Raw genomic sequence first — 23,066 nt, forward strand, 5'->3', positions numbered from 1 at the left:
CAGGAAGCATACCACTCACAACTATAAAGACGGAAGTGTTGTTGCCCCTAGTCTTCCACAACCTATAAGGTTGACACCACAACAATTGGAAGAAAAAAGAGCAAAAGGGCTTTGTTACAGTTGTGATAGCAAATACACTAAAGGTCATAAGTGTGCTGAGAAGAAATTATTCTACATAGATTGTGAAGAGGAAGAAGAAAAGGAGCAAGAAAGGTCAAAAGAAGAAGATATACTCCAGGAACAAAGCCTAGATGAAGAACAAATAAATCCGACCATATCTTGTAATGCATTGGCAGGAATTACCACTCCTCAAACCATCAAGATAGAAGGACAAATCAAGAAGAAAAAGGTAATAGTGTTGATTGATTCAGGAAGCACCCACAATTTTATTCATTGTAGGGTAGCAAAAGAATTGAATTGCTTCCTATATCCAGCACCAGAGTGTCAAGTGATGATTGCAAATGGAGGAACAATAAATTGCTCTGGAAAGTGCCATAATATCAAGCTATCCATGGGAGAATATGTATTGACTAGCCCAATGCTTTCCATTCCAATGGGAGGTGTTGATGTTGTACTAGGAGTCCAATGGCTACAATCCTTGGGTACAATAGCTTTTAATTTTCAAGAACTTTTCATCAAATTTTCTACGGAAGGAAAGGAAGTTGAATTAAGGGGTATTGCAGGGAAACCAGGAAAGATAATCAGCTCTAATGGTATGACAAAGCTTCTAAAAAAGGAGCAAAGAGGTGTAATTGCACAATTATGTTCGCTAGATGTTTCCACATCGGAATCATCTATTTCTCTAGATCTCCAAAAAGTCCTGGACAATCATTCCAAGGTATTTGAGACTCCCAAAGGTCTCCCACCTATGCGTGATCATGATCATGCTATTCATCTGATTCCAGGAAGTGTTCCTCCAAACATCAGGCCGTACAGATATCCCTATGTCCAAAAAAGTGAAATTGAACGTATGGTTGCAGAAATGCTAGAGGCTGGTATAATTCAACCAAGTCAAAGTTCTTTCTCTGCTCTAGTAGTATTGGTGCACAAGAAGGATGGATCATGGCGCATGTGTCCGGATTATAGGGAGCTCAACAAGCTCACTATTAAAGATAAGTTCCCCATTCCTGTCATTGATGAATTACTGGATGAATTGCATGGATCAATTTACTTCACCAAGTTGGATCTTCGTTCGGGATATCATCAAATCAGAATGAAGATTGAAGACATTCCGAAAACGGAATTTAGAACTCATGAGGGTCATTATGAATTTTTGGTCATGCCTTTTGGCCTTACCAATGCACCTTCAACATTTCAAGGTTTGATGAATTCAATTTTCAAACCATTCCTTAGAAAATTTGTGTTAGTATTTTTTGATGATATACTAATCTACAACAAGTCTTGGAAGGATCATGTTGAACATGTTGACAGGGTGCTACAACTATTGGAGGAGAAACAATTATATGCAAAAAGATCCAAATGTTTCTTTGGAGTCCAGGAGGTGGAATATTTGGGTCATATTGTATCTCATGAAGGAGTTAAGGTAGACCCTAGCAAAATTAAAGCCATTAAGGAATGGAAAATTCCCACATCCATAAAGCATCTGCGAGGATTTCTTGGGTTGACAGGGTATTATCGCAAGTTTGTTAAGAATTATGGGAGAATAGCAGCACCTCTAACAACATTATTGAAGAAAGATGCATTTTCATGGACTCCGGAAGCAACAAAGGCCTTTGAACATCTTAAAGAGGCAATGTGCCAAGCACCGGTCTTAGCTACACCAGACTTCACAAAAACCTTTATTGTGGAATGTGATGCTTCAGGAAATGGAATTGGTGCTATTCTAATGCAAGATGAAAGACCCATTGCTTTTGAAAGTCGTCCAATCAAGGGAAAGTTTTTAAGCAAAGCTATTTATGAGAAGGAAACGTTGGCAATACTCCATGCACTTAAGAAATGGCGGCCCTACCTAATGGGAAGACACTTCAAGGTAAAAACGGATCATGATAGCCTTAAATACTTTTTAGAACAAAGATTATCCTCTGAAGAGAAACAAAAGTGGGTCACAAAGATGTTGGGTTATGACTTCGAAATCATCTACAAAAAAGGGAAGCAAAATGTGGTCGCAGATGCACGCTCAAGAAAGGATGAGGATGTGGAAGCATTGTTGTGCGCCATTTCTATTATCCAACTAGATTGGATAAACGAAGCAAGGGAGGAATGGAAGAATGATGAAAAAGTGTGGGCACTTCTTCGAAAGCTACAACAAGATTCCAGTACGTCTGATACATTTAGCTGTCAAAATGATTCATTATGGTACAAAGATCGCTTATACCTCTGTAATAATTCCCAGCTAAAACACAAGATTCTTATGGAATTGCACACTTCTCCCTTAGGAGGGCACTCAGGATTTTTAAAAACTTACCACAGGGTTAAGAAGGAATTTTTTTGGGATGGACTTAAATCAGATATTCAAAAGTTTGTGGCGGAATGTTTGGTTTGGCAACAAAATAAAGTTGAAATAATTAAGATACCGAGTCTATTAAAACCTTTATCCATTCCAAGCCAACATTGGGAGGAGGTTTCAATGGATTTTATCACAGGTTTACCCAAGTCTGAGGGAAAGAGTGTCATCATGGTGGTAGTTGACAGACTTACCAAGTATGCACACTTTTGTGCATTATCACATCCATTTAAAGCCAGTACAGTTTCTACTGCATTTATGGAAACAATTCAAAAGCTACATGGAAACCCAAAGATTATTGTAAGTGACAGAGATCCCATTTTCACTGGAAATTTTTGGACAGAATTATTTTCTTGTCTTGGTACTCAGTTAGCTCATAGCTCATCTTATCATCGTCAATCTGATGGGCAAACTGAGATAGTAAACAAATGTTTGGAAGGATATCTTCGTTGCTTTGTATCTGATAAACAGACACAATGGGTCAAATGGTTGCCTCTGGCTGAATGGTGGTATAACACTTCCTTCCATACAACAACAAAAATGACCCCATTTATGGCACTTTATGGGTATCAACCACCATCCATCACATCATATTTAAGAGAAAATTCTAAGGTTCAGGGAGTGGAACATCACATCAAACATCAACAACAAGTCCTCCAACTCTTAAAGGATAACCTCGTGTTGGCACAAAATAGAATGAAACAACAGGCAGATCAACATCGCAGTGAAAGAAGTTTTGATGTAGGTGATTGGGTATTCCTATGGCTACAACCATATAAGCAAATGTCCCTAAAGCAAGCTAAGAAGGATAATAAATTATCACCAAAGTATTATGGTCCGTACAAGGTGTTGCAAAAGATTGGTACTATGGCATACAAATTGGAGCTTCCTGCAGCTTCTCGATTGCACCCAGTTTTCCATGTTTCATGTTTAAAGAAAGTTATAGGAGACAAGCTCCCAGTTCAAACAATATTGCCAGAACTTGATGAGGAAGGAAAAATTATATTGTTGTGCCCCTATTACCCCCATGTTGTTATTTCTGTGCCCCATAGAATCCCTCTATTGTTATTTTTGTGGCTTTATATTATTATTGTTAGGTCGGCTGGATTATATTGTGACTCCTTAGACTCCTATATATAGAAAGGAGGTTTTTTCATTTGTATCATCCAAGAATTGTTCATTTATGTAATGTAAAGGAGGTTTCCCTCTCGAAGAGGCTCAATTCTAAGGCGTGGATCTCTCTTTTCTATCTTTTTGTGAGCTGGTTTCATAACATGTTATGAACAAGATCAACGAAAATAATCAAGATTTCTCTTTGGATGGTAGCTAGAGAATTACAAAAGCCAAATGGAAGGACTCTATAGGAAAAGGTCCCCCATGGAAATGTGAAGGTGGTATTATCTTGATCTTCAGGGCTGATCTGGATCTGACTAAACCTATCCAGGAATGAGAATAACTTCTTCCTTGCAAGTCCATCCAAGGCTTGATCAATGAAAGGAAAGGGAAAATGATATTTCTTTGTAGCCTTGTTGAGTTACCTATAGTCAACACATATCCTCCACTTCCCATTTTTCTTGGGTACTATGATAAGATGGGACACCCATTCACTATCTAAAATGGGGTAGATGAATCCTGCATCCAATAGTTTTTTGCAATTCCTCTTTCACAATATCTTTAAGGGTAGGGTTCATTCTCCTCTAGGGTTGGCACACATGTTTAAATCCCTCTTTAATGTAAATATGATGGGTACAAATAGAGGGATGCACCCCTTTAATTTCCTTATAGTCCCATGTGAATGCATCAAGATGTTGTCTCAACACAGTGCACAATTGATCTTCTTGCTCCGTTGAGAGGCAAGGGTTGATTTTTATAGTCTTGGATGGATTGATTTCCACAATATTAGCACAATATTTATCATAATTTCCATTAAAAAAATAAACCCATGGAGTTTTCTTAGGTTTCACTACTGATTCTTCCACTAGCTCATCAGTTGGCATGTCATTAGGAGGCTAATTCTACAATAATCTATCAATAAGTTCATCCTCATCTAGATGACTGCTTCCTATAGTAGTGTCTAATGTACAAACTAGGTAGAGGGATGAATAATAAAAATATTCCTCCTCTTCCTCTGCCCACAAAGGAAAGTCATTATTAATAGAGGGTTGAGCAGGGGAGTATAATACAAGTCACTTTGTGAGATACCTATTTTTAATATTCATGTTTCTAGCCCTGCAACTAATGTAAGCATCAATAAGGGCTAAACAAGGTATCCCTAAAATGAGAGGGTACCCATTAAACTTGGTTTTTGGTTGGAGGATAATGAATTTTGTGGGGTAATCTCATGAATAAATGGAGGCCATCACATTGTCAATAATTGCTTCAGGGGCTACTATGGATATGTCTGTAAGTTGCAACACCGTAGTGGTCTTCTCAAAGATCCCTAGAGGTTGAGATTCAACATAATTTACTTTATAATGACATTGATTCCAACCCCAAGGTTAGTCAATGTGCTGGGGACCACAATACTATTAATTTTCACATCCACTACCAGGCTACCGTATCCAAGTACTTTGGGGAGATAACCCTCCCAAGCATTAGATCACATAACTTCCCAACAACATTAATAGTGGGGGAATGGATTTCCCTTCTTTTAGGCCTCTTGAAGCACTCTTCCCTTTTAAAATTGTTGTAAATGGGAAAATATTTGATGGCCTAGAGAAGGGGTATTTTAACACAAGATTTTTAGTTCTCCTAGAAGTTCAGCCTCTTCTAGGGTGTGTTGTTTAGGTTTGACCAAGCTTTCAGGATAGGGAGGCATATTGGCTTGAGGGACACTATATTATTTCGCTTATTAAATATTTATAGGTGGAGAAGGTGGGTGAGCATATGAAAGTACCTTCCCATACCTAAGGTTGATCTCCTAGATCTCCACAACATAAGCATCATATGATGTTTCCCCACTATAGACCTGTTTCACCTACTTCTTTTTTAGGTTCATATTGGGTTGGGAAAAAATTTGAGGTTTCTTAGGTAGGGGTAGATATGGTTGAGGTGGATAAGGAGGCATTAAGATGGGAGGTTGGGCTTCCTGAAGCCTCCATCCTTGTGAAGGTTACCCCATTGAGGAGGTTGAGGTCGATATGGATGGAAGGGTGGATTGATAGGTTGAGGATGATACTCAAGAGAATAGGAACAAGGAGAGGGCATGGATCAAGATGAGTGAGTTGGAGTATACCGAGGCTGAAAGGGTGTTGTTGATGCTCCAATCAACAATCTCCAAAAATTTTCTGACACTTGAATTTTGGAGCCTATTAAGGATCTTACGACCTATCATTCCATGGTCACTTCATCGCAGATTGATGTTTTACTAAGCACTCAAGTCTTCTTCCCGAATTATAAGTGTCAATGTCACTTTCTCACACATGCTTGGCCCTTTATGAATGCTTGAGAACACCTTTATGCAAGTCTAGACAATTGATAGTCAATGCACACTCTCCATTGACAATCTCTGTTAGTTTGGTTGCAATTTTGTTTTCTTTTAGTGAGTTTTCTTGATTGTCGATTTTGCGCACCTTTTCTTTCACAAGTGTCACTTTCAATCTTAAGTCTATCATTTTTTATTTCTTTCAATTTACAAAGTGTTGTTTTCATGTCATCTTAACTCTGGCATGTGTCACTTCCACTTTCTTTAGCTCTTTCAAGTGTTATTTTCATGTCTTCTTACTATTGCAAGTGTCACTTCTAACTATTTCCACTCTTGTATGTGTCACATCATTGCACATCACTAGAGGTAGTTATAGTGCACTCTTCTACATTAGATGGTATTATATATAATGAAATATGTGCTAGACACATTCCTACAACTTAGCACACCTTTGGTCATGGTCAACACTTATGTTGCAACGTGTATTCTAAGTGTCAAAATGTGGCATTTTCACTATCACACATAGAAATAAGTGTCTCTTTGTTGTGATTTCAAGGTGTGACTTTTGTTCATGATTCCTGTGAATTTTATTAGATTGTATTAATGGAATTCATGTGTGTGATCCATGTGGGAGTCTTTTTCTGATGTATTTTCTTCTCTTACTCGATTGATCCCACACTTAGCCATTTTTGGAGATCTTCTTGGTCCTACTATCCAGTGCAAGTACAAAAGTTGTTGGAATTGATGTCAACATGGTCATGGTGCAACTTGTCATATGTATTATGTTTATCTAATGATGATTGGTAGTCCTCATGATGAGTGTGATGTGTGTTGGGTTGTAGCAGTGGTCAACTTGCTGGTCTTGTTGATTGGTATTGATGTCAACTTGGTTGTGGCATGACTTAGTGCAAGATTTGGAGGCTGAGTAGAGATGGCTGCATGGCATGTTTATGATGTATTTTTATAGGTCGATATTGCTACAAGTATTGGAGGTGAATCTACAGGTGTTGGAGATAGTTGGATGAATTGATGCTACTATTGCAGGTGTTGGAGATGCTACTACATGTGTTGGAGATGCTTCTACAAGTGTTGGAAGCATTGTATATGTTGTTGCATCTATTGGATATGTTTGTACAGGTGTTGGAGACTATTTGATGGGTTGATATTACTGCTATAGGTGTTGGAGATAGTTGGATAGGTTGATTGTGTTTCTGCAAGGCTTGGAGATGTTGGACAAGTTTTGGATGAGATGATGGTGGTCACCTAATGTATTCCATGTTTCCATGAGTTGGATGACCTTGTACTAAGACCAATGTTTGTTGTAATGAGATGAGATTGCTTGAGAAAGGAGGTGATGATGTCTCATGCATCCTCCAAATGCAGAATTGGTAGACTTCATGTGGAATGAGGCTTAAAGAGTAGTAACTCAGGCTAGCAGAACAAAGGGAGCATTACTCTGTTTTGAGTGATTTTCCTTAGGATTCTTTGTGCATCTCAGGTAAATGAAAGTGTTTTGGCTATGGTTTTTTGGAAATTTACATATAACAGTCGAAAAATGCGAGGGAGATTCTAGAAAATGGTTAAAAATGAGAAATCCATAATTAAGTGGAGTGAGTGGCTTGATCAAGTCAAAGAGCTTAATCCAAATCAAATCAAGTGTATGAACAAAGTTTGTGGAGCTTAGGAGTTCCATGTAATTATTGAGTTGAGGACCTCAATTCATTTATATAATGGAGAGAGCTCAAAGATATTTTGGTTGGATGTGTTATAAGTTGAGTGAGTGTGATAGAGGAGGATTGTGTGAAAGATGTGAGAGTTGTGATGCAAATTTTCTAAAGCAATTTGCAGCTGTTGCAACATATAGAATAATTGTTTGTGAGCAGTTTTATATTACAAAGAGGGCTTTTGCTAATGCATTTATTAGATAATTTTATTTGCATTTGTGTTGATTCATATTATTTTGGAGTTTTGATTTTGTGCCTTGAAGAGATTGTTGTTGTGGTATTCATGTTGAGCAGTTCTCTATTCCATTATGAAAATGTATGAAATAAGAACCACATAGAGGAGTGGAGTTGACAGACTCTCGGAAAATCAATATAGGGAGCAATTTTCTTCATCCAATGGTAGTTGGATAGTTCAAAATAAATTGGGTGAGGCTCATTGGTCATGGTGGCTACCAGTACAAAGGAGTCTGTAGAGTCAAATGATAGTTCATGATTAACCAGGGGAAGATCGTTGGTGATAATAGCTTACAATGTGTGGTTTCCCATAGATCCGTGTGAGAAAGAGATCTCCATTTGATAGTAGCCAACTAAATCTATATTTAAAAAAATTTCTTGACATAATAAAATATTTTGATTAGTGCAACAACAAAAAGGGTGGTTTTTTCCTACAAGATGGCTTTCCACCAGAAATATCTATGTCCCTTGTGTTGAATTTTTTCATGGTTTTTGATTTATGTTTGATGCTTTGATTTGTCTTTATATGTTTTAGTTATGTATGGTTTAATGAGTAATTAATTGGAGAAATTGTTTTAAGTTCCATTACTACTGATTAAGCCCCCTCTTAGTAGTGAACGATTGGTATCAAAGCGATGCTCTCAATAGTAGATTAATTGTTGGAGAGTGGATTTGGGAAGATCAGGTGAAAATTGGCATTTTGTTTTTCGAAATGGATCTATAAAGTGTTCTAATTCTTCATGGAGGTAAATTTGAAAATTGGAGAATGAAATTAGATTCATATTTCCCTTCCCTTGATGAAAATATTTTTCTATTAGTGGAATATGGAATTAAGGATGAATTTAATGACAAACCTAAAGAGATTATCATATAAGAATTTCAAGATCTGATAATATGTTTGTGAAGCATTGTGAGACTACAAAAGAGATGTTAGAAAGGTTGTAAAATTTGTATTATGGAGGAAAATTTCATATTTTAGAAATGGAGAACAATGAAAAGGATTCTGCTCTTATTGTAATGACATTTCTAGTCTCCTCACAAGAAGAGGATGATAGCACTAATTTTTCACAAGAAGAAAGTTTCAGTGATAACAATGATGACTCAAACATTGATCTTAAGGGACAACGAAAAGAGATCAACAACAAATATGAAGAGCATACCAAGATAGTGTCACTAGAAGTAGAGATTAAAAGGCTGACAACTAAAAATAAAGATCAATGAATGCTACTATATATTTTTTTATGAAAACGAATGTGATTATAAAGAAGAAATTTTATATTTGAAAGCTCAACTGAAAGAATGAATGAAAATTGAAATTGGAATGAGGAATAAATACAACGAGTTGAAGGATGAGTATAAAAAACTGAAGGTTGAAGCAATTTTTGCAAGGAAATAATTAGAGAGGTTCAAATCTAGTGCTCAATCATCTACTAGAAAAATAGAAATTGTTAGAGCAACTAGTAGAAATGAGAAAATGAGAATCAACAACCATGCAATAAGAAAAAGAACAAGCAAAGAAGGCTAAAGAAGAAGAACAAAATTGGGAAATGTTATAACTATGGAATACGTGGACATATAACAACAATTTGTAGGAGTGGAGAGATTATACCCTCTCATCAAAAGGGGCAGCCAAAGGATAAGCAACCTCAAGCATGCATGTAAAGAAGATGACCATCCATAAGGTATAATAATCATTTTTATGGTTATTGCTTCTCATGCAATGATTTTGGCCATAGGGATATTGTCTGCAGGGCATGGAATATAAATAAGTTCAATAGGATATATTAGTCTATTACTCAATTCCTTGGTCACATAAGATTCTTTTTGTGTAACAATATTGGCCATAAGGCCAAGGATTGCAATATGCTTATGTACTACAAGAGATCCAATCAAATAGAGAATAAAATGAAAACCCAACCACATAAGAAGAAGGAGGATTAACATATGAAATTTTGGTGGATAAAGGAGCTGCAAGGAAGTCCCACCAAAACTGAGGCCTACATGGTCTCAGGGAGAGCATATGGTCACATATTGAATGGCATGTAGATCCTTTGATGTCAAACTATATTGGAAATTTTGCATGAAGAAAAATCTAGATATTGAGAGATGCATTTGTGCTTGGGGAGTTCATGAGGCTTGAAGTGTTATTTTCATTTATGTTTTATTCTTATTCTAGTTTGATTTTATTTGGATCAACCATTTTGTTACTGATGACTTTGGAGTAGCTTTATGTTGATATCTTTGAAGATATCATGGCCACTTGGTCATTCTTATGAACATGATTTTATGTGATGGGGGATCACACATTCAGGGGGATTATTTTTTCTTCCAAATGGACCTGCAAAGTGTTAGAATTGATGAGATATTATACATTTATATGGCTAAATCATGATGATTGGTATTGCATGGAGTATGTATATTATTTCTTATGATGTCATGGTTTTATGCTGCTGTTGTTTTATTTTTGCTCTCATGGGGAGAGACAATGAGTTGATGGCTTGAGGTTGAGGAGGTGATGAGTTTAGTGCTACCAATAGTGCTATAGTGTCATATCTTATGTTATTGCTACTGCTACCTAGTTTTTATTGTATACATTGTTTACTTGGCTACACATTGGTGATATAGGAGAGATTACTTGTATTGGTTCATATGCTCCTAGTGTTGTTGTTTCTACATGTTGATGTGTTGCGCGTGGCTTGAGTTGATGATATAGTATATTTTTGTTTGATGAGCCTCATGGATTCTTTGTTATGATGAGGATATGTATTTGAAAATGCTTCTATGAATTATTTCTATGTTTCTATTGTGAGTTGATTTTGTTGCAGGATATTCATTGTTGGGATGGTGATGACCAAGGTGTTGATTGGCCATGCACTAGCATATGTTTTGGATAATACTTATATTTTTGCTGCTACATATATCTAGCTTATGTCATTTCTCAAGAAGGCCTTGTATTTGATGGATATTCCATGTACTCATGTTGTTTCATTTTGGGTGCATTGGTGATAGAGAGACCATGGTGTCTAGTATGCATTGTAAAATGTGTCAATTAGCTATGTATGGGATAATCGATGTCATGTATTATTTGTATATTATAGATGTAGCCCCATTACATTGGGTGCATGATGTAAGCTTGGTTCCATAGAGTCATGGTTGGTGATAGATGTGCTTATAGAGGAGTCATTTGTCAGTCCTATATATTTGTCACAACCATGTAATTTCTCCATGAATCATTATATATGTTTGATACTTCATTGTATATCATTGTAATTCAAATTGACACAATGGATATGTTCCTACAACAAAAAAGAGGGTGTGTTTGCAGCCCCATTACATGCTTAGGGGGAGAATTATTAGTTTCAGAGATTTCATGGCACTAGGTAGAGTCTTGTTGGTAGTTGAGTTCCTTCTTCTACATGCTTATCTTACAGGGGATATTTCTTTCATTTGAGACATTATTGGAATTGTTCTTTAGTGTTGGTATGGCCCTTTTCATTGATGTCAAAGGGGGAGAGAGTTTGGATTGATAGAGATTAAATTTAGTGTTGAAGCTTCAAATTTGGAGAGTATGTGGACATCAACCTTAGATGTTGGAAATTAGATTGATGTTAACATCAATGCCAAAGGGGGAGCTTATTGGAGTTGTAGTGTTGGCATTGATGTCAATAAGGTCACATGTCTTATGTCAACCTTATGATGATTGGTAGTCCTCCTCATGATGAGTGTGGTGAGTGTTGGGTTGTAGTAGTGGTCAACTTGTTGGTCTTATTGATTGGTATTTATTTCATGTTGGCTATGGAATGACTTAGTGCAGGATTTCGAGGTTGAGTAGAGATGGTTGCAGGGCATGTTTATGATCACTTGTTACAGGTTGATGTTTCTACAAGTATTCGAGGTTTCTCTACATGATTTAGAGGCAGTTGGATGACTTGATGTTACTACTATAAGTGTTGGATATGTTGCTACATGTGTTGGATATGCTTCTACAAGTGTTGGAAGCATTAAAGATGTTGCTACATATGTTGGAGATGTTTCTACATGTGTTGGAGACTTTTTGATGGCTTGATGCTACTGCTACAAGTGTTGGAGGTAGCTGGATAGGTTGATTGTGCTGCTACAATGTTTGGAGATGTTAGACAAGTTCTGGATGAGATGATGAAGGTCACCTAATGTAGTCCATGTTGCCATGAGTTGGATGACCTTGTACTGATACCTATGCTTATTGTCATGAGATGTGATTACTTGAGAAAGGAGGTGATGATGTCTCATGCATCCTCCCAAAGAATAATTGGTAGACTCCATGTGGAAGGAGGCTTAAAGAGGAGTAACACAGACTAACAATGGGCCACTGAGTGTTACTAACATTGGCTAGGGATTAGAGAACAATGTGCTAACTCAGGTTTGCATAACAAAGGGAGCATTACATTGTTTTGAGTGATTTTCCTCTCGATTCCTTACGCATCTTAGAAAAATTAAGTGTTTTGGCTTTTGTTTGAAACTTTTCACGTAAAGGTCAAACAAGTTCAGAGAGATTCTAGAAAGTGGTTAAACTTGAGAATGTCCATAATTAAGTGGAGTGAGTGGCTTGATCAAGTCAAAGAGATAAATCTAGATCAAAGCAAGTGTATGAACATAGTTTTTGGAGCTCAAGAGTTTTTTTCTAATTATTGAGTTGAGCACCTTAGTTCATCTATATAATGGATGGATATCAAATATAGTTTAGTTGGATGTGTTATGAGTTGAGTTAGTGAGAGAGAGGGGATTGTGTGCAAGCTATGAGAGTTGTGATGCAAATTTTCTAAAGCAGTTTACAAGTGTTGCAACAGATTTAAGAATTTCTTGTGAGCATTTTTCCTATTGCAGAGAGGGTTTTTTTGATGCCATTATTAGATAATTTTATGCAATGTTTGCGTTGATTCATCTTATTTTGGAGTTTTGATTTTGTTCCTTGAAGAGATTGTTTCTATGTTGTTCATTTTGAGTAGTTCTCGGTTCTAGTATGAAAATGTATGAAATGAGAACCACATAGAGGAGTGGAGTTGGAGGACTCTGGAAAAATAAATATAGGGAGAAGTTTTCTCCATCCAACAATAGCTGGATATTTTGGTAGAAACAGTGTGAGGCTCGTTGGTCATGGTGGCTTCCAACATATAGGAGTCTGTAGAGTCAAATGATAGTTCAGGAGTAACCGGGTGAGGATCGTTAGTCGTGGTGGCTTCTAGCAGATGGTTGTCCATAGATCCATGTGAGAAAGAGATGTCCATTTGATAGTATCCATTTAAATATCTATGTAAATAATTTTCTTGACATAATAAAATATTTTGAGTAGTGCAACAACAACAAGGGTGGTTTTTTGCCTGAAGGAGGGTTTTCCACTAGAAATACCTATGTCCCTTGTGTTGAATGTTTTCATGGTTTCTAGTTTATGTTTTATACTCTAATATCTCTTTATGTGTTTCAATTATGCATAGTTTAATGAATAATTAATTGGATAAAATTTTATAAGTGCCATCACTACTGATTCACTCCCCCCTCTCAGTAATGATCTAGTTTCCAACAAAAGCTTCAACCCTTCTCTAGGTGATGAAAACTACCCATTCATGAGCCTTATTGATGAAATATCACCTCCCCATACTATTTCATTGATCCTTTCATGTTTATCTCTTATGATTTCACATTAAGAATCCTCAAAGCATAGCCACCTATCCCTTCTTGCTTGCATTGACTCATTGCACTGAGTGTTCAAATTTTTTGCCTTGTATAGTGCATGGAACATTTATAGTGGCCCTCTGCAAAAGTAAACCATGCCATATAAGGTCTCTTCCCTCTCAGAGTGTAGTAAGCCTCTCCTCGAGAAACATGACTTCCCTTCTACTGCTTTCCCTAGCCAATTGCACAATCTCTTCTTCTAGTGAGTCGTCTTGGGCGTAGAGTTCAAATCTAGTAAAAAATGAGCCATTATTGAAGAAAAATGCACCGAACAGAAGGATACCTCTTTCAGAGTGCATTTTGGAAAAGCAAGGACCCTCTAAGTGCACTTCAAGAAAACAAGGACCCTTTGAGTGCACTTTGGGAAAACAAGGGCCCACTAAGCACACTTTGGGAAAATAAAGAACCCCTGAGTCTACTTTGGGAAAAAAAGGACCATCTGTCCCTTCTAGAGTGCACAACACACTCTCAAACAACAATCAAGCATCCTTGTCCATTGTCATTGTGCCTTGCGCCAAAAGTGAGTCTTGCCCTTCCTTGTGAGCACATGGCATACTTTTAATGAGTAGTGGGGTCATACCTTGCTCACTGTTAAGCTCAACTATACTTTCACTATCTCCTACTTCCTTAAGCCCATTACATGGCATAATATTATTCAACAAGCTCACCACATTGATCCATGAACTTTCCCACTATGTTGGACCTGAAAGAACCCCTTCTCATAATGCTTGGCATAGTCTTAATGAACAATGGTGCCTTTCTTAGCCACTATCAAGATCAAATGGCACTCTCCTCATCAAGCTCTGCATTCTCAAGTACTGTCATAATGCCTTCACATGTAACTTCTTCCATGAGCAAGGTAGAGATAAGATAGATGATTTCAAGACTGATTTTTCCTTGTCATGAGTGATTTTCATTAGCAAGTGATTCTTCTCATCATGAAAAGGTGATGCTCAGGGAATATGTCAAGGAGAATAGACAAAGAAGTATTGAAATTGTAGCAAGGAAAGAATTCTTTGACTTGTGCCCTAGTCAAATAGGTTAATACGAAATCAATCTCATAGATGCTTGAGTTAGTTATCAGTTAACTTGTGTGATGTGGCCTATCATTGAGTTATTTTCAGTTAATTCAAGTTAGATGACTTTCAGTGAGTTATGTACTAGTTGATAGATAAAATTTAGCTGTCTAGTGGAGTTAAACTCTAGTGCTTGTCATTTAACTGATCTTTAGTTCTATAATAGAGATAGACTTGAGTTCTTGAGTTTAGTTGAATTGTTGGACTTTTCTTAACTCAAATGACTCTCAGTTAACTAGTTGTGTCTACTAAATTTAGCCCTAGTAGGTCATGCAATTCGAATTTCCTATTGAGATTGAATGAATGCACAAATCTATTCATTCATTATGCATAGACTTGAGATGAAAGTAAAGAAATTTATCTTGGGAATCGTGTATAGAAATACAAGAAATTATAATTTTTTAGGGGCAGATTTGCATTAGTAAATAAGAGCTCCTAGCAGGTCTGATTTGCCTAAGTGTTCAGCAAGACTTGAGAGAGAGATGATAAATATTGCAGGGATCTTCAGGTTTGAAGAAGATTTTATGTAATAGATCAAATTTTCTCAATTGATTTAATACACATAAGAGGTGTTTTTCCCAATTCGGTTCCCTACATAAATTTTTTGTTTTATGTGTGATTTTGTTTCTATTCATTGTTTTCTTTTTGCAAATTTTTGGTAGAGAAATATTGTGTATTTTGTGATCAATTTTATTTCATTAGTAGTTGCAAGGTTTCAAGGGTTTTCTACAAGAAGCACTTGTAGAGAAGAAGCAAAAAGAAGAACCATCATGAAAAAATGAAGCAGATCCTAGATCAAGATGGAATGAAGACATCACATATTGACTCAAAAGATCCCAATACTGATCCAAGACCCTTTGGAGGATGAAGATGAAGATCAAAGTAGATCTTTCATGAAGATGAAAATACTGATCAAGAGCTACCTGATTATTCACATGAATGAGCAAGAAATTCCTGGGGGAGCGCGGGAGAGCCGAAGTGACTAGGGTTGCTATAGCGAGGGTTGCTATAGCGAGCAGTATTCGATTCTAATGGAGAGTGGCAGGGGAGGGAGCACAGCTCCCTCCTACAAAGATGTAGTAGCCAGCAGAAGAAAATCACCAACTGGAAGTAGTAAAGGTTGCATGAATGACAGAAACAGGGATAATGAAAAGGAAACAGATGGGACCAAAACAAAAGGAAGACAATAGGACACGAAACAAAGAGGAAGAAGAGAAAAGTCTGGGTTCAAAAGACAAAAGACAAAAAGGACCCTGCAAACCAAAAGCAGAAATCACTCCTCGAGTAATATTAAATGATCCTGCACTGCAGGAGCACAGGGAGCATATGGGAACCTACGCCATTATCTGTAAATTTATGGGACTATGGCCCACTGAAAAGACTTTGCAGACGTGGATCAAGTATCATTGGAAGCCCAAAGGAAGCATTGAACTACATCTTGGGTCAAAAGGATTCTTCACAGTAGTGTTATCTAACATCGAAGACAAAGCTATTTGAAGGAGGACCCTATTTTTTTGCTGCAGCAGGTCTGTACATGAGACCTTGGAAAATGAACTTTGTCCTAGAGAGGGAGACTTTCTCTTCGGTTTCTGTGTGGGTAAGGCTCTACTCTCTACCGCTTGATTATTGGTAAACTGAATCATTGATGGCCATTGGCAATAAACTAGGACGCTATGTCAAAGCTTTTGAAGCCACAAGAAGGGGAAAATATACCTCCTTTGCCAGGATATGTGTGGAAATGGATCTATCAGGAGCACTTCCGGATGAAGTTATCCTGGAAGTTTTTGATGAGGAATGGGTGTAGACAGTAGACTACGAACATATCCCTTTCAAATGCTGAAGATGCCATGAACATTGGCATTTGTTAAGAGACGGCCCTCTCAGCAAAGAAGATAACAAAGAAAAACGTAATACAACAAAGGACACATAAATCTTTTAGAAGGTGGATACCAGAGGAAGGGGAGGAAAAAAGGGGTCAAAGCAACAACATACTAAGGGGCAGAAGGGTAGTCAGAATAAGTTTCAAGTGCTAGAAGAGATTGAAGAAATCACAAGAGAGAATCAATATCAGGAGGTAGATGCTAAAGAAAAAGAAAAAAAAGAGGACAAAAATCATTCTCCGAAGATCAATTCTCAAAAAGAAGCCATGAGAAGTGAAATAGAAATGGAAATGGATCAAGAAATGACCCAAAGTGAAACAGATCTGGAAGATCATGAACTACAAGAAATTCTCGACAAGGAAAACTTGGATCTGGAAGGATTCCTGATGCAAGGAACCAAAGGAGGGATAGATTCTCTGCCTCAAGAAGAATGCAACAGAATACAACAGTTGTTTTTATGGAAAACTTAGGAACGAGGGCTGGAGAAAGGTAAAAACATCCACAAACAAGAGCACAGAGGGGTGAAAACAATGAAATTAAATCCAGGATTAGCTACCAGAAATCCAGGAAAGAAGAGAGGTAGAAAAAATCAAAATGAGCTCCTGATGGAGTGTGGAAAGCTAATGATAGATTCAGGTAAGATGAAAGATCTAACCAGTTACTCCTTTACAAATCTTTAATTATGAAGTTCATATCTTGGAATATCAGAGGTCTAGGTAGCAAAAGAAAACAAAGAATGCTAAGTAACAAAATGAAACTAGCAATGCCGGACATAATCTTCATTCAGGAAACAAAATGCTCCATTCAGAAAATAAAACAAAGCCATAGAAATTGGCTCAGCAAATATGAGTTTCTAGAAGTCAAAGCAGAGAACACAGCTGGAGGCATTCTCACTCTTTGGAACCCCCAAAAAGTCAACATTGTAGATGTGGAGGCAACGAGAAATTACTTATCAACTATCATTCAACCAATGGGGATGTCTGAGACCTTCCTGGTTACGAATGTCTATGGTCCTCAAAGAATAGATGAGAAGCTTAGATTTCTGGACTCCCTGGTAGATCTCAGAAGTAGACATAAAGAAATCCCTTGGGTCATTGGAGGAGACTTTAACATGATTAAATCTCTTTCGGAAAAAAAGGAGGCACCAGAATCCTCAGTAGAGAGTCAGTAGGATTCCATTCTTTCACAGAAGACATGAAAATGGTTGACTCTGAAATGCATAATGGTCTTTTTACTTGGAATAAAAAAAGAGGAGGTAATGCTCAGGTTGCCTCCAAGTTAGACAGATTTTTGATCTTTGAGCAGCTGATGCTCACAAATAAAGAAATATCTACAAGGGTTCTCCCATTTGGAGGCTCTGATCACTGGCCGATTCAATTAGAAATCAAGGGAATTGATGCTCCCAGGAACAGACCCTTCATATTTGAGAATATCTGGCTCTCCCACCTAGATTTCATTAGCAACATTAAAAAATGGTGGTCCGAAGATCTACAGGTTCAGGGCACCAAAATGTTCCTCCTCCATAAAAGACTGAAGCACATAAAAATCAAACTCAAAGAATGGAACAAGAAGGATTTTGGTAACATTTTTGTAAACAAAAAATCAGTAGAGATCAAAATGCAGGAACTAAACCAAGCATTGATCACAGAGGGTTTTGATAAAATCAAAAGTGAGCAAGCTGAAAAACTCAACCAAGATTGGGAGAATTTATGCAAACAGGAGGAAGTCTTTTGGAGACAAAAGTCTAGAGTTCAATGGCTTAGAGAAGGTGATCGAAATACTAGATTTTTCCACCGCTCCACCATAGCCAATAGAATGCACAATAGAATCTCCTCAATATTGAATGAAGATGGGGAGCTTCAGACCTCGCACAAGAATATTGAAGCTGTGATGGTTCAGCATTTCAGAGGCATCACAAATGAAAATAATCCAAACAGAGACCAACACATCAAGGAAATTATAAAGAACATCCCCAGGATGGTGTCTAGAGAGGATAATTTTAACCTGAACAAACCAGTAACCGAAGGAGAGGTCAGTGCGGTTATCAAAGATATGCAGAATGGCAAAGCTCCAGGTCCAGATGGTTTTAATGTTGACTTTTTCAAAGCCTGCTGGAATGTGGTCAAACAGGATATTCTGGATGTGGTTGAGGACTCCAGAAGGAGCAGATCCATTCTGAAAGCCTTAAACACCTCCTTCATCTCCCTGATCCCCAAACAGGACTCAACCCTAACTCTTGATAAGTTCAAACCCATTGCTTTATGCAATGTGGTTTACAAAATTATTTCCAAAATCTTGGCCAACAGACTCAAACCTCTTCTTCCTTCTTTGATTTCAGGGGAACAATCTGGTTATGTTGAAGGAAGGCAAATCTTGGATAATATTATTCAAGTCCACGAGGTATTTCACTCTCTCACTAGCAAAAGGCAGGCTGGTATGATCATGCAATTAGACATTGCAAAAGCGTATGACAAGGTGAACTGGATTTACATCAAAAAGGTCCTTTCTGCTTTTGGGTTTGATCATGACTGGATCAGATGGGTTATGGCTTTGGTTACTTCACCCAGCTTTTCAATTCTTGTGAATGGCTCGCCCTCAGAGATCTTCACTCCTTCTAGAGGCCTCAGGCAGGGAGACCCACTCTCTCCCTTTCTCTTTATCCTCATGATGGAAGGATTGGGCCGATCCATTAAAAATGCTAAAGTCTTAGGTAAGATCAAGGGCCTACAATTAACGGAGAATGGCCAAGCTTTGACTCATCAACAATTTGTGGATGACACCATGCTGCAGGGTATCCCCACAGTCAAAGAAGCTTCAACATACAAAAAAATCTTAAATGACTTTGCCTTGGCTTCAGGTATGGAAGTCAATCTCTCCAAATCATTTTTTTTCTTAAACACTAACATAGCTATTCAAAGGAATATCTCCAGAATTCTGGGCTTCCAAAGGGAGATCCTCCCTTCAAAATATTTGGGAATCCCCCTTATGGATAAACCAATGCACAAAAGTATCTGGGAACCGATGCTCAACAAGATGCAAGACAAGATCAAAAAATGGACTTTCAGAGCGTTGAACCTGGCTGGCAGGTTGATTCTGACGAAGGCAGTTCTGCAATCTATCCCTGTTTTCTTTTTATCAGCCCTGCCAGCTCCCAAAGGGGTCTTACAGCAATTCAGGAACATTCAGAGAGACTTTCTTTGGGGAAAGGAGGAAACCAGAAAGAAATGGGCCCTAGTCTCTTGGGATAAAATCTGTAAACCCAAAAGTCATGGAGGCCTAGGCTTAGATGATCAGGAGATTGTGAGTAATGTTTTAGGAGCCAAACTTTGGTGGAGATGGGTTAAAGACCCAGGGGCTCAATGGGCTAAAACCTAGAAAGAAAAATATGCAAGCTCCTAGCAAACAAGTGATCTTATCAAAATGTTAGGGAACATTAAAGGCTCTCACATATGGAATAAAGCCTGGGAAAATAGAAGCCTAGTACAAAACAACAGCTTCTGGGAAATTAGAGCAGGAGAACAATCTCTCTGCTGGGAAGATAAATGGAAACAAGAACCAATGTTGTTAAGGGAGGACTTTATGAGCATCAAGTAGGAAACCGATTTCCAAGGACTATCAAAAGTCAGGGATTTCTAGAATCTTCCCCATGACTTTGAGAAATGGAGAAGCTGGAGGAAAATAAACTGCAGAGGGAACAACCCCATAAAAGAAAAAATAGAAGAACTCATGAACATATTAGAGCAGAGGAAGATCTTGGTTACAGATGGGCAGGATCAGTTAAGATGGGGCCAAAACAAAGAAGGCATCTTTAACATCAAGGAAGCAAAGAGAATAACCCTTAACCTAGATCCCTGCATTTTGGCTAAGTCCTGGCAAAAACTTTGGAGCCACCAAGGGTGGATGAAGATCAAACTTTTTATGTGGTTAGTTCATCACAAGAAAATATTAACTTGGGAAAACATTCAGAAGAGGGGGGTGATGGGGCCTTCTAGATGCCAATTATGTGAAGCTCAAGAGGAGACAATGGAGCATATTCTCAACAACTGCACCTATACCACCTGGTTGTGGGATTCTTTCAACACCATTTTTCAACAGACTGACAGAGACAAAGGTAGCATCATTAACACCCTGAATAAGTGGAGAAAAAACTTTTCAGAGTATGAGATCCTTAATTTGGCCTGGACCTTTACGCCAAGCTTCATTATCTGGAATGTTTGGAAGGAACAGAATAAAATAATTTTCAAGGATGAAAAAACTACTCCTCATTGCCTGATGGAATTGGTATTAAAGTAGATTAAGGAAACTGTTTCCACCACTATGCACAGTTATCCCTCGAATCCTCCCACTGCGCTTGAACTGAGAACTCTCAAGCATCTGGGAATGCATGAGATCATCCACCATGGTCTTAGCAAAAAAGAAAGAGTGTTGGAAATGGAAAAGGAGTTCTGGCATCCTCCACCAAAAGGATTTCTAAAATGAAATATTGATGGGGCTTCAAAAAGCAACCCTGGGATAATAGGCTATGGAGGTGTGTTGAGAGATGAAGAAGGGAAAATAATTTTTACTTTCAACTATCATTTAGGCAAAGCCACCAACAACATGGCTAAATTAATGGCTTTGGAACTGTTATGCTCCTATACCAATAGGTGTCATATTTCATGATTGACTTGATTAGCTCTGTAATATGTTCATACCTTTTCTTGTTGCAAAGGTTTTCCATATTTTTCAAAAAATCAAAAAATTTAAAAAATGTAAAGAGGGTATACCCTAAAAGAAAAATCAAAGGGTAAAAAAAAATAAGATGGTCAAAAAAGTGAAAGAAATGAACCCCAAACAGAATAGACCAGGAAAGTGTGAAAGTCCAAATGCCACTACTATTTCATTTTCTGTAATAAGCAATCATGTGCATCTTGTAGAAATTTTGCCACAATTGATGAATGGCCAAATAGCTTAATCTTGGCCAGTTCAAGTTTGAATTTCCTGTTTTAGAGATAGAGAATAAAAATCTATCCAAACTGTTTAGTCTTGGCAGATAAGTAGATAGGTAGAGAAGCAAAGGAGCTGAACTATTTAATTTGAGCCCTTGGATGTAATAGGTGCAGAATTAGGTAGGCTTATCATGAAAAGAAAAGAAAATCTGAAAATGGTTTGCTAGTCTAAATGCACCCAAAGACAAAGAAGAAAAAATGTTAGGTATAGTAGGCTAGGTAGGCAGTTTTGGTGTTGTAGAATGAGACTTGTGATTGATTTTGTCTCACAGAATGTTAATCTTACCTCTATCATAGGTACCTTGGTAGTTTTATATTTTGGAGCAACTCAAGCCAGGCATGACTAACTCCCGTCATGGTTTTCCTTGAAACCATTTACTGACTTCCCCAAGGGTGTTAAGATCTACCTAAAATCCTTAAACTCACTCCATCTCATTCCATTTCATCATTGCCTAAGTGAATTCCTACTTTACTTAGGAAAAATGGTCATATTCCTTGTGTAGACTCCTTTTTTCTTTCGGCCTAAGTCTCTTAACATTATACTTAGCGCTTGTATTTAAAAATTTCATATTAACAATTTACAAATTAACTTTTATTATATAAATCCCTATAATTTTTCCACTTTTCCCTTAATATGCACATATATATAAAACCCCGCATTATTTAATATCCCGCCCCCCGATTTAACTATAGACCATAGTCTTCACCGCGCGCAACCTTGGGATTTATTAACCTTTGGTTAATTAAATAACCAAACCTGCAACCTCGCGAACCAATTGCAATAACCCTGATGCATTATAAAACTTTAATTTATTGTGTCAGTCCCGCGCCTTAACCATCTGCCATCTCTGCAAAGTGCCCATTGTCTGATCTCGGCCGTTGCATCCGATGGCTGTGGATCATTTCACAACCCGCCTATCCGTTGCACATTAAGTCCTGGGAAACGGGTGGTTTCGCGCCCGTACCTGGGACACGCGTCCCTCCATCGCCATGTTCGCTTCCCCTTCACCCAAAACCGCCCTAGCCCAAAAGCGGTGCGGGGTAAACCACTTACCACCCTCTGCTACATGACAAGATGTCCAATCACTCTAACGTCATCCGTTCAATAAATGCAAAAAAATACCTGCCAAATCATTTTTCGTTAAATAAACGATAAAATGTTTTTTTCACCCTGATTCTCTGCAAACTGTGTTCCATGGAAAATACATCCAGTCGACTGTCCAAGTAGTTAGCCCGTCAGTCGTCCAAGAAACTCTAGCGTTGTGCTCTGCAGTCTTCCATTCAACCTGCAAATACACATTTTACCTCCGTAATCCAGGTATTTATCTATTTTTTCCCTGCAAACTTGTAATTTCACTTTTCCACTAAAAATTCTACTTGAGAAAGCCAAATTTGAGTTGAAAACAGTCTGTTTAGTCCATAAAAGGACTCCTAAACCTGTTGTTTAGTCCAAATTTTCCACAGAAAGCCCAAATTCTAGTTTGAATACATAAGAACCAAACATGGAAGTCCCCATAGCCCTGAATGTCGCGCCTATGAATGCACCTCATAAAGAATTAAATTATAT

The sequence above is a fragment of the Pinus tabuliformis genome, chromosome 7 (genome assembly GCF_031772625.1).
Source record: "Pinus tabuliformis cultivar Carrire ecotype Pingquan chromosome 7, CPIR1, whole genome shotgun sequence".
NCBI lineage: Eukaryota > Viridiplantae > Streptophyta > Pinopsida > Pinales > Pinaceae > Pinus > Pinus tabuliformis.